The sequence below is a fragment of the Mixophyes fleayi genome, chromosome 12 (assembly GCF_038048845.1).
Source record: "Mixophyes fleayi isolate aMixFle1 chromosome 12, aMixFle1.hap1, whole genome shotgun sequence".
In the NCBI taxonomy this organism is placed as follows: domain Eukaryota; kingdom Metazoa; phylum Chordata; class Amphibia; order Anura; family Limnodynastidae; genus Mixophyes; species Mixophyes fleayi.
In genome coordinates, this window is record NC_134413.1 from 84,107,611 (window position 1) to 84,118,076 (window position 10,466).

Consider the following 10,466-nt stretch of genomic DNA (forward strand, 5'->3'; position numbering starts at 1 on the left):
ATTGAGGCAGGTTTTGGCCAGTAGTAAAACGTACTGTACTTGTGGCGGGCGCCATAGGCGGGTCATGGTGGTCAGTGTATATATCATATTACCCAGGATTTCATGGTGCAAAGGAATCTACAGGGATTATATGAAGGGAGCACTCAGATTTAATGATACAAAACCAGACGTGGTCTAATGAGCACCAGGCCCGGTTGAGAAAACAGGGCCACTAGATCCTGGGCACGTTACCGGTTTGATCTGACAGCGCAGAAAGACATTTGCAGTTCAGTGACAGACGTAGCAGACAATCAGGTCATGCCGATATATTACTGTAGTTTATATATAGTGGGGGGATTTTCGGTGTATTTTAGGCCACCTCTATCCCATCTTGATCACGGAGATTGAATAATGTGATTGCTATGGTGCAGACGACTACAGTGCGGGAATGACACGGTTATAAAGTGCCGGGGGGCTTACAGGGACACCTGTATTAATAGTGAGGTGTTACCAGGGGCAGGAACTGGTCCATTGGGGGCATTCGTCTATTATTAGCAGCCTGGTCTATCGGCAGGAGTTAGACCAGTTCAACCATTGTCAGCTGATAGACCGTGTGGTCCCCAATGAAGCGCTGGGTGGAATCTCTAATGTGGTGAGAATAATTTGCGGGTCATAATAATAAGGTGATATATCGGTATATATGGGGGTGCATTACCCCACTGAGCCAGATATGAGAGATTCTCTATAGTACAAGAGAAAACGTTACCCCAGTGATCCAGATGAGATGAGAGATATTCTATAATACAAGGGCAACGTTACCCCACTGAGCCAGATCATGTGAGAGATTCTGTATAATACAATTGGGATTGTTACCCCACTGATCCAGATGAGATGAGATACTCTATAGTACAAGGGGAACATTACCCCACTGAGCCAGATCATGTGAGAGATTCTGTATAATACCACAGGGAACGTTACCCCACTGAGCCAAATAATGTAGGAGATTCTCCATAATACAAGAGAAAACGTTACTCCACTGAGCCAGATAACGTAGGAGATTCTCCATAATACAATTGGGATTGTTACCCCACTGATCCAGATGAGATGAGATACTCTATAGTACAAGGGGAACATTACCCCACTGAGCCAGATAATATGAGAGATTCTGTATAATACCACAGGGAACGTTACTCCACTGAGCCAAATAATGTAGGAGATTCTCCATAATACAAGAGGTAACGTTACCCCACTGATCCAGGTGAGATGATAGATATTCTATAGTATAAGGGGAATGTTACCCCACTGATCCAGATGAGATGAGAGATACTCTATAATACAAGCGGAATGTTACCCCACTGAGCCAGATCATGTGAGAGAATCTGTATAATACCACAGGGAATGTTACCCCATTGAGCCAGAAAATGAGAGATTTTCTATAATACAAGAGGAAACATTACCTCACTGAGCCACGGGGTAGGGTTGACCATTAGCGTTACAAGGATATTCACCAGTGCCAAGTAGTTTCACCCTGGATGGTAAAGGTGCATCAGTGAGGGGCTTCATAGAAGTGAAATTGTTTTTAGATGTGAAATGCGTTGGTTTACTTGATCATAATAATGCGCTGGGTTTATATAATCTGCCTGGACAATGCCAATTATTTATTGTAATTTGCTGAGGTCTGATCCCAAGGTGAATTGTGGGAAATCCATACTGCATTACATACATTTCCCATGACCTGTTGATAACTGGACAAGTCTGCAAGGTATCTGCAGAACAATATTAGGATTATTATATGCCGATAATGCTCAGTTATATATAATACTCATTCCGTAATTATCCTCAGAGAAGAACTGATATCGTATGTGCAGGACCCCAAGATATGTGTTATGCTGGACTGAATGTGGGACCTGGGGTATGAGGGGCCCAGGGGGTGAATGTGGGACCTGGGGTATGAGAGATCCAGGGGTGAATTTGGAACCTCTGGGGTATGAGGGGTCCAGGGGTAAATATGGGACCTGGGGTATGAGAGATCCAGGGGTGAATGTGGGACCTGGGGTATGAGGGTTCCAGGGGTGAATGTGGGACCTGGGGTATGAGAGATCCAGGGGTGAATGTGGGACCTGGGGTATGAGGGTTCCAGGGGTGAATGTGGGACCTGGGGTATGAGGGGTCCAGGTGTGAATGTGGGACCTGGGGTATGAGGGGTCCAGAACTGAATGTGGAACCTGGGGCATGAGGGGTCCAGGGGTGAATGTGGGTCCTGGGGTATTAGGGGTCCAGGACTGAATGTGGGACCTGGGGAATGAGGGGTCCAGAGGTGAATATGGGACCTGGGGTAAGAGAGATCCAGGGGTGAATGTGGGACCTGGGGTATGAGGGGTCCAGGGGTAAATATGGGACCTGGGGTATGAAAGATCCAGGGGTGAATGTGGGACCTGGGGTATGAGGGGTCCAGGGGTGAATGTGGGACCTCTGGGGTGTGAGGGGTCTAGGGGTAAATATGGGACCTGGGGTATGGGAGATCCAGGGGTGAATGTGGGACCTGGGGTATGAGGGTTCCAGGGGTGAATGTGGGACCTGGGGTATGAGGGGTCCAGGGGTGAATATGGGACCTGGGGTATGAGGGTTCCAGGGGTGAATGTGGGACCTGGAGTATGAGGGGTCCAGGGGTGAATATGGGACCTGGGGTATGAGGGTTCCAGGGGTGAATGTGGGACCTGGAGTATGAGGGATCCAGGGGTGAATGTGGGACCTGGGGTATGAGGGTTCCAGGGGTGAATGTGGGACCTGGAGTATGAGGGGTCCAGGGGTGAATGTGGGACCTGGGGTATGAGGGGTCCAGGGGTGAATATAGGACCTGGGGTATGAGAGATCCAGGGGTGAATGTGGGACCTGGGGTATGAGGGTTCCAGGGGTGAATGTGGGACCTGGGGTATGAGGGTTCCAGGGGTGAATGTGGGACCTGGGGTATGAGGGTTCCAGGGGTGAATGTGGGACCTGGGGTATGAGGGGTCCAGAACTGAATGTGGGACCTGGGGTATGAGGGGTCCAGAACTGAATGTGGGACCTGGGGCATGAAGGGTCCAGGGGTGAATGTGGGACCTGGGGCATGAGAGATCCAGGGGTGAATGTGGGACCTGGGGTATGAGGGGTCCAGGGGTGAATATGGGACCTGGGGTATGAGGGTTCCAGGGGTGAATGTGGGACCTGGGGAATGAGGGGTCCAGGGGTGAATGTGGGACCTGGGGAATGAGGGGCCCAAAGGTGAATATGGGACCTGGGGTATGAGGGGTGCAGGGGTGAATGTGGGACCTGGGGCATGAGGGGTCCAGGGGTGAATGTGGGACCTGGGGTATGAGGGATCCAGGGGTGAATGTGGGACCTGGGGAATGAGGGGTCCAGAGATGAATATGGGACCTGGGGTATGAGGGATCCAGGGGTGAATGTGGGACCTGGGGAATGAGGGTTCCAGGGGTGAATGTGGGACCTGGGGTATAAGAGATCCAGGGGTGAATGTTGGACCTGGGATATGAGGGGTCCAGGGGTGAATGTGGGACCTGGGGTATGAGGGGTCCAGGGGTGAATGTGGGACCTGGGGTATGAGGGTTCCAGGGGTGAATGTGGGACCTGGGGTATGAGGGTTCCAGGGGTGAATGTGGGACCTGGGGCATGAGGGTTCCAGGGGTGAATGTGGGACCTGGGGTATGTGGATAAATATGAGATTTCCAGAAACAATACATATTATGGGTTACAGGGGCCCAGCACGGTGGCTCAGTAGTTAGCACTTCTGCCCCACAGCACTGGGGTCATGAGTTCAATTCCCGACCATGGCCTTATCTGTGTGGAGTTTGTATGTTCTCCCTGTGTTTGCGTGGGGTTTCCTCCTGGTGCTCTGGTTTCATCCCACACTCCAAAAATATACTGGTAGGTTAATTGGCTGCTATCAAAATTGACCCGTGTGTGTGTGTGTGTGTGTGTATGTATGTTAGGGAATTTAGACTGTAAGCTCCAATGGGGCAGGGACTGATGTGAGTTCTCTGTACATATAAATAAATAGTGATGATGATGATGAAGGCCCTTGGTGCAGCCAGGATCCTGACAGGATCTGCGTCGTCTTGTTTGAATTCCTTGATCCAATTATGACATCACAGGAAAGCTGAGAGCAGGAGACTGAGCCCACAGTGACGTCCCAGAGAGGGAGCTCCAGGAATCCAGGACCTGAGGTTACAATATGGGGCCTGACAGCCAGGATGGTCTCCTTATAATGGCTGAGAGACCCTCCCTCCCTGTATAATACACATACACCCCCACTCTCTGTATAATACTGACCCCCCCCCACTCTCTGTATAATACTCCCCCCGCACTCTCTGTATAATACTCCCCCCCCACTCTCTGTATAATACTCACACACACCCCACTCACTGTATAATACACACACCCCACTCTCTGTATAATACACACACACCACTCTCTGTATAACATACACACCCCACTCTCTGTATAATACTCACACACACACTCACTCTCTGTATAATACTTACCCCCTCACACTCTGTATAATACACATACACCCCCACACTCTGTATAATACACATACACCCCCACTCTCTGTATAATACTGACCCCCCCCCCACTCTCTGTATAATACTCCCCCCCCACTCTCTGTATAATACTCCCCCCCCCACTCTCTGTATAATACTCACACACACCCCACTCTCTGTATAATACACACACCCCACTCTGTATAATACACACACACCACTCTCTGTATAATACACACACCCCACTCTCTGTATAATACTCACACACACACCCACTCTCTGTATAATACTCACCCCCTCACACTCTGTATAATACACATACACCCCCACACTCTGTATAATACTGACCCCCCCACTCTCTGTATAATACTCCCCCCCACTCTCTGTATAATACTCCCCCCCCACTCTCTGTATAATACTCACACACACCCCACTCTCTGTATAATACACACACCCCACTCTCTGTATAATACACACACCCCACTCTCTGTATAATACTCACACCCCACTCTCTGTATAATACTCACACACACACCCACTCTCTGTATAATACTCACCCCTTCACACTCTGTATAATACACATACACCCCCACACTCTGTATAATACACATACACCCCCACTCTCTGTATAATACTGACCCCCCCCACTCTCTGTATAATACTCCCCCCCACTCTCTGTATAATACTCCCCCCCCACTCTCTGTATAATACTCACACACACCCCACTCTCTGTATAATACACACACCCCACTCTCTGTATAATACACATCCCCCTCTCTGTATAATACACACACCCCACTCTCTGTATAATACACACACACCACTCTCTGTATAATACACACACCCCACTCTCTGTATAATACTCACACACACACCCACTCTCTGTATAATACTCACCCCCTCACACTCTGTATAATACACATACACCCCCACACTCTGTATAATACTGACCCCCCCACTCTCTGTATAATACTCCCCCCCACTCTCTGTATAATACTCCCCCCCCACTCTCTGTATAATACTCACACACACCCCACTCTCTGTATAATACACACACCCCACTCTCTGTATAATACACACACCCCACTCTCTGTATAATACTCACACCCCACTCTCTGTATAATACTCACACACACACCCACTCTCTGTATAATACTCACCCCTTCACACTCTGTATAATACACATACACCCCCACACTCTGTATAATACACATACACCCCCACTCTCTGTATAATACTGACCCCCCCCACTCTCTGTATAATACTCCCCCCCACTCTCTGTATAATACTCCCCCCCCACTCTCTGTATAATACTCACACACACCCCACTCTCTGTATAATACACACACCCCACTCTCTGTATAATACACATCCCCCTCTCTGTATAATACACACACCCCACTCTCTGTATAATACTCACACACACACTCACTCTCTGTATAATACTCACCCCCTCACACTCTGTATAATACACATACACCCCCACACTCTGTATAATACACATACACCCCCACTCTCTGTATAATACTGACACCCCCCCCACTCTCTGTATAATACTCCCCCCCCCCACTCTCTGTATAATACTCCCCCCCCACTCTCTGTATAATACTCACACACACCCCACTCTCTGTATAATACACACACCCCACTCTGTATAATACACACACACCACTCTCTGTATAATACACACACCCCACTCTCTGTATAATACTCACACACACACCCACTCTCTGTATAATACTCAGCCCCTCACACTCTGTATAATACACATACACCCCCACACTCTGTATAATACACATACACCCCCACACTCTGTATAATACACATACACCCCCCTACTCTCTGTATAATACTCCCCCCCACTCTCTGTATAATACTCACACACACACACCCACTCTCTGTATAATACTCACCCCCTCACACTCTGTATAATACACATACACCCCCACACTCTGTATAATACACATACACCCCCCTACTCTCTGTATAATACTCCCCCCTACTCTCTGTATAATACACACACCCCACTCTCTGTATAATACTCACACACACACCCACTCTCTGTATAATACTCACCCCCTCACACTCTGTATAATACACATACACCCCCACACTCTGTATAATACACATACACCCCCACACTCTGTATAATACACATATACCCCCCTACTCTCTGTATGATAATCACACACACCCCACTCTCTGTATAATACTCAACCCCCCCACTCTCTGTATAATACACATCCCCCTCTCTGTATAATACACACACCCCACTCTCTGTATAATAGACATACATCCTCCACTTTCTGTATAATACTCACATACACACCCCACTCTCTGTATAATACTCACCCCCCCACTCGCTGCATAATACACATACATCCCCTTCTCTCCCCCCTTTCGCTCTTCTTTCTTCCTCTCTCCCTCCCTCTCTCTCTCTCTTTTTCTCTCCCTCTGTCTCTCTCTCTCTCTCTCCCTCCCTCCCTCTCCCTCCATCTCTGTCTCCCTCTCTCTCACTCACTCTCTCCCTCCCTCTCCCTCTCCCTCTCCCCTATCTCGTATCTATCTGTCTGTCTGTCTGTCTATCTATCTATCTCGTATCAATCTATCTGTCTACCTATAACTGGGGTACATTGGGGGTGAGGGAGATTATGGGGCCTGGGGAGGGCATTCTATGCATAGGACAAAATTGGGGGTCTGAGAGATAAGAGATCACTATAGTTGGATTTGCTATGGAGAATTTGGGGGTCTGTGTGGGTATAATTGGGGGACACTGTATTGGATATGGAGGGATGAAATCAGATAACTTGAGATTAGATGTTAGGGTCTTGGTAGAAGTCAGGGGACAGATGGTATCTGGGGTGACAGCTTGAGGAATGTAGAGGCTGGTAGAGAAGGGGGCTGCATTGGGTGATGCTGGCAGAGAAGGGGGCTGCATGGGGTGAGGCTGGCAGAGAAGGAGGCTGCATGGGGTGAGGCTGGCAGAGAAGGGGGCTGCATGGGGTGAGGCTGGCAGAGAAGGAGGCTGCATGGGGTGAGGCTGGCAGAGAAGGAGGCTGCATGAGGTGAGGCTGGCAGAGAAGGGGGCTGCATGGGGTGAGGCTGGCAGAGAAGGGGGCTGCATGGGGTGAGGCTGGTAGAGAAGGAGGCTGCATGGGGTGAGGCGGGTAGAGAAGGAGGCTGCATGGGGTGAGGCTGGCAGAGAAGGGGGCTGCATGGGGTGAGGCTGGCAGAGAAGGGGGCTGCATGGGGTGAGGCTGGCAGAGAAGGGGGCTGCATGGGGTGAGGCTGGCAGAGAAGGGAGGCTGCATGGGGTGAGGCTGGTAGAGAAGGAGGCTGCATGGGGTGAGGCTGGTAGAGAAGGAGGCTGCATGGGGTGAGGCTGGTAGAGAAGGAGGCTGCATGGGGTGAGGCTGGTAGAGAAGGGGGCTGCATGGGGTGAGGCTGGTAGAGAAGGGGGCTGCATGGAGTGAGGTGGTAGAGAAGGAGGCTGCATGAGGTGAGGCTGGTAGAGAAGGAGGCTGCATGGGGTGAGGCTGGCAGAGAAGGGGGCTGCATGGGGTGAGGCTGGCAGAGAAGGGAGCTGCATGGGGTGAGGCTGGCAGAGAAGGAGGCTGCATGAGGTGAGGCTGGTAGAGAAGGAGGCTGCATGAGGTGAGGCTGGTAGAGAAGGAGGCTGCATGGGGTGAGGCTGGCAGAGAAGGGGGCTGCATGGGGTGAGGCTGGTAGAGAAGGGGGCTGCATTGGGTGATGCTGGCAGAGAAGGGGGCTGCATGGGGTGAGGCTGGTAGAGAAGGGAGCTGCATGGGGTGAGGCGGTTAGAGAAGGAGGCTGCATGGGGTGAGGCTGGTAGAGAAGGAGGCTGCATGGGGTGAGGCTGGTAGAGAAGGAGGCTGCATGGGGTGAGGCGGGTAGAGAAGGAGGCTGCATGGGGTGAGGCTGGCAGAGAAGGGGGCTGCATGAGGTGAGGCTGGCAGAGAAGGGGGCTGCATGGGGTGAGGCGGTTAGAGAAGGAGGCTGCATGGGGTGAGGCTGGTAGAGAAGGAGGCTGCATGGGGTGAGGCTGGTAGAGAAGGAGGCTGCATGGGGTGAGGCGGGTAGAGAAGGAGGCTGCATGGGGTGAGGCTGGCAGAGAAGGGGGCTGCATGGGGTGAGGCTGGTAGAGAAGGAGGCTGCATGGGGTGAGGCTGGTAGAGAAGGGAGCTGCATGGGGTGAGGCTGGCAGAGAAGGGAGGCTGCATGGGGTGAGGCGGTTAGAGAAGGAGGCTGCATGGGGTGAGGCTGGTAGAGAAGGAGGCTGCATGGGGTGAGGCGGGTAGAGAAGGAGGCTGCATGGGGTGAGGCTGGTAGAGAAGGGGGCTGCATGGGGTGAGGCTGGCAGAGAAGGGGGCTGCATGGGGTGAGGCTGGCAGAGAAGGAGGCTGCATGAGGTGAGGCTGGTAGAGAAGGAGGCTGCATGGGGTGAGGCTGGCAGAGAAGGAGGCTGCATGGGGTGAGGCTGGCAGAGAAGGGAGCTGCATGGGGTGAGGCTGGCAGAGAAGGAGGCTGCATGGGGTGAGGCTGGTAGAGAAGGAGGCTGCATGGGGTGAGGCTGGCAGAGAAGGGGGCTGCATGGGGTGAGGCTGGTAGAGAAGGAGGCTGCATGGGGTGAGGCTGGTAGAGAAGGGGGCTGCATGGGGTGAGGCTGGCAGAGAAGGGGGCTGCATGGGGTGAGGCTGGTAGAGAAGGGAGCTGCATGGGGTGAGGCTGGCAGAGAAGGAGGCTGCATGGGGTGAGGCTGGTAGAGAAGGGGGCTGCATGGGGTGAGGCTGGCAGAGAAGGGGGCTGCATGGGGTGAGGCTGGTAGAGAAGGGAGCTGCATGGGGTGAGGTTGGTAGAGAAGGGGGCTGCATGGGGTGAGGCTGGTAGAGAAGGAGGCTGCATGGGGTGAGGTTGGCAGAGAAGGGGGCTGCATGGGGTGAGGCTGGTAGAGAAGGAGGCTGCATGGGGTGAGGCTGGCAGAGAAGGGGGCTGCATGGGGTGAGGCTGGTAAAGAAGGAGGCTGCATGGGGTGAGGCGGGTAGAGAAGGAGGCTGCATGGGGTGAGGCTGGCAGAGAAGGGGGCTGCATGGGGTGAGGCTGGTAGAGAAGGAGGCTGCATGGGGTGAGGCTGGTAGAGAAGGGAGCTGCATGGGGTGAGGCTGGCAGAGAAGGGAGCTGCATGGGGTGAGGCTGGCAGAGAAGGAGGCTGCATGAGGTGAGGCTGGTAGAGAAGGAGGCTGCATGAGGTGAGGCTGGCAGAGAAGGAGGCTGCATGGGGTGAGGCTGGCAGAGAAGGGGGCTGCATGGGGTGAGGCTGGCAGAGAAGGAGGCTGCATGAGGTGAGGCTGGTAGAGAAGGGAGCTGCATGGGGTGAGGCTGGCAGAGAAGGGAGCTGCATGGGGTGAGGCTGGCAGAGAAGGAGGCTGCATGAGGTGAGGCTGGTAGAGAAGGAGGCTGCATGAGGTGAGGCTGGCAGAGAAGGGGGCTGCATGGGGTGAGGCTGGTAGAGAAGGAGGCTGCATGGGGTGAGGCTGGTAGAGAAGGAGGCTGCATGGGGTGAGGCTGGTAGAGAAGGGAGCTGCATGGGGTGAGGCTGGTAGAGAAGGAGGCTGCATGGGGTGAGGCTGGTAGAGAAGGGGGCTGCATGGGGTGAGGCTGGCAGAGAAGGGGGCTGCATGGGGTGAGGCTGGTAGAGAAGGAGGCTGCATGGGGTGAGGCTGGTAGAGAAGGGAGCTGCATGGGGTGAGGCTGGCAGAGAAGGGAGCTGCATGGGGTGAGGCTGGCAGAGAAGGAGGCTGCATGAGGTGAGGCTGGTAGAGAAGGAGGCTGCATGAGGTGAGGCTGGCAGAGAAGGAGGCTGCATGGGGTGAGGCTGGCAGAGAAGGGGGCTGCATGGGGTGAGGCTGGCAGAGAAGGAGGCTGCAT